We start from the raw sequence: 2803 nt of genomic DNA on the forward strand, positions 1-2803 counted from the left end.
GTAGGCCTTATGGTCTTTTGCAGTCTCCTTTATTTCTTATGTTCTTATGTATTCAGCCTAGTAACCCCAACCATACTTCTCAGGCATTTCATCTCTCTTCTTCTCTTATGTTTCATGTTTCTGACCCATAAGTACTGTCGGCACAATCACTCCTTTATAGAATCTCCTCTTATCATCTATTCCCAATTGTCTATTTCTCGTTACACTTTTTAATCCCTCAAGGCATGCACACACACACACACACACACACACACACACACACACACACACACACACACACACACACACACACACACACACACACATACACACACATATATATATATACATATATATATATATATATATGTATATGTATATATGCAGAGTCCACTAGGAAAAGGAAAAACACACGGAGTCCGAGCGCTTTCGTGATATATTCACATTATCAAGGAGTACAGAAAAGTGAGAAAAAAAAATGGAGATACAGAGTATAAATAGGACAAGAGAGACATTAATAATGATCTTTTTCCACGACCTCGCCGAGTGACCCAACCTGAGCTTTCAGGCTTCGGAGAGGAGGGTAAATGTCTCTCTTGTCCTACTTATACTCTGTATCTCAATTTTTTTTCTCAATTTTCTGTACTCCTTGATAATGTGAATATATCACGAAAGCGCTCGGACTCCGTGTGTTTTTCCTTTTCCTAGTGGAATCTGCATATTTGTGATTCACGTGTGACTTGTGAAATTTGTGCATATATGTATATATCAGATAATATTAATGCCCGTCGCGCAGAGGATTCGAACCTACTGCTCTGGCGCCAAGAGGCACCCAAACCAGTGCCTTAAACCGCTCAGCTATCGATGGTTTAGTCTCCGAACTCGGAACGCTACTGTAACAGCACTTGTCTGGCCGCGGATTCACCTTCCTCCGTCCTCACATATCTCTCCTCAGTTTGGCAGTGACTGATTACTGTCCAAATAGACTATTCTCATAGATAATGTGACAGTGTTGGTCGCACATATACGCCTTCTGGCGTGTGCTTTACTCCTGCATTTAATTACTTATTCCCACGTTCATTTTAACATTTTTGCAGCTGAAAGGGCGGGTAGGGCAATGTGTTTGGTCGGTGGTGAACGGTGTGTGTGTGTGTGCACGCACGCGTCACATAGGCCCTCCTTTTGGTCTGAAACTGAGAATCATTAGAACGACTTAGGCTATCATTCTAATGCCAACATTAGTAATTGGTAAATCTCTGTCTAACGTGCTGACAATCCAAAAAAATATAATACAAGAAAAAGAGACGCACCGCGAAAAATATATTCACCAACTTTCCCATGCCATCCCGGTGAGATCTAAAGTTTCTACAATGGAATGTCAACGATCTTGTTGGCAAGATCTATGTCCTACAACCTGTCCTCGTCACTAGGAATATCGACGTAGCACTCCTGGAGGAGACCAACTGGAGCTCAGGACGAAAGGTTAATCGGCCTTGCCATCCTCATGCGGGCTCAGAGCCCGTGCACGCGGTGCCTTGTGGTGAATGGATGTGTTGACAGTCACTTGCACGCGGCACCCTTCTCTAAAACATACAGTATATCATCCTCGTGTGGGTGAACTATGTCAACAGACGAGAAGGGCGACGGTGTAGGTTTTATCCTTACCTCTTTATTCAATACTCCGGACTACCCGAAGATTAGTCTCCCACCCCCCTAAAAAAAAGTAAATAAATAAATAAATAAATGAATAAGAAATAAAAATAAATAAATAAACAAATAAGATAAAAAAAAGGAGTAATCCACACCCACATTTTTACAGGAATAAACCTTGGAAGTTTCAGGGGGCTTTGGCAACAGATTCAGCCTGCAAGAATAATGATAGTTTTATAATCTACAATTCTAAGGAGTCTACAATGTACACAATCTACGGACATCACACTTTTTACCTTTTGAGTCAGACAAAATTGTAAAAGAAGTGGGTGGCTATATTTCGACATATGGTAAAAATCCGCATAAGAAAAAAACAACAACAACAACATCTGACTCAATTTCTGAGGTACGAGGCTTAACCCACATATATCAAAACAGGGAATATGATAAACATTGCGCATTAATAATCAGGGTATTATTAGGAAAAAGAACAACGGACATTTGATGTGATAAAAACCGGCATTCGAAATATGATAACGACTGCTAAACGTAGTAAGAATGGTTAACGTATCTTTGTGAATACAAAAATAGTGTTTGACAGTCATGATAATCATAGAATCCTGATTACGCACTTATCATTAATGTCCGCTCCACTTTCTTTGGCTGTTGAGGCCGTAACAAATTTCTTTATTTTAATAAAAGATAAAACTATAAATTTTGCTACCAAGCTTGTCTTCTATCACGGGTTTGAACAAAGTGATAAATATTGTAAACAAGACTTCTTTCAGATAATTTATGATAAGAGTTACATCATCATATGCATGGAACCTGCTTCAGGTTCATAAAAGAAAGGAAAAAGGACAGTCAGATATGACAGTAAAAAAAATGCTTTAGATTGCAAAGGACATATTGAATATTGAAGATGTTAAGGTAGATTTGTATATCTGTGTAATAAGACACGTGTGCAGACATCAGTCTTAAGAATTTAAAAGAACAAGTCTATCACAAACCACCCACATTAAAGTTGGTGTATCCTGTGGGCCACAGGCGAAACTTACTCGCATGGCAGGCAGTGTTATGTATAATCCAAAACATGTATACCAGAAGTTGTTTGTACGGGTATTTTACTTTGTTGAAGCTCGTAAACATATTGCAGTACATGTATAAAAACGTA

The 2803-nt window shown here is 39.0% G+C and overlaps 1 protein-coding gene across 3 annotated transcripts in view; it reads right to left on the reverse strand.

Moving 5' to 3' along the window:
* Positions 1-770: 770 nt before the first annotated feature.
* Septin4 (septin 4) overlaps positions 771-2803 on the reverse strand; it is a 309607-nt gene continuing 307574 nt past the window's right edge. For all 3 annotated transcript variants that reach the window (XM_076213803.1, XM_076213804.1, XM_076213802.1), the window contains one exon: positions 771-2803. This exon is cut by the window's right edge and continues 1224 nt beyond it. The gene's annotated coding sequence lies outside the window, so the exon portion shown is untranslated.

The sequence above is a fragment of the Oratosquilla oratoria genome, chromosome 32 (genome assembly GCF_046742065.1).
Source record: "Oratosquilla oratoria isolate Oo_2021 chromosome 32, ASM4674206v1, whole genome shotgun sequence".
Taxonomy (NCBI): domain Eukaryota; kingdom Metazoa; phylum Arthropoda; class Malacostraca; order Stomatopoda; family Squillidae; genus Oratosquilla; species Oratosquilla oratoria.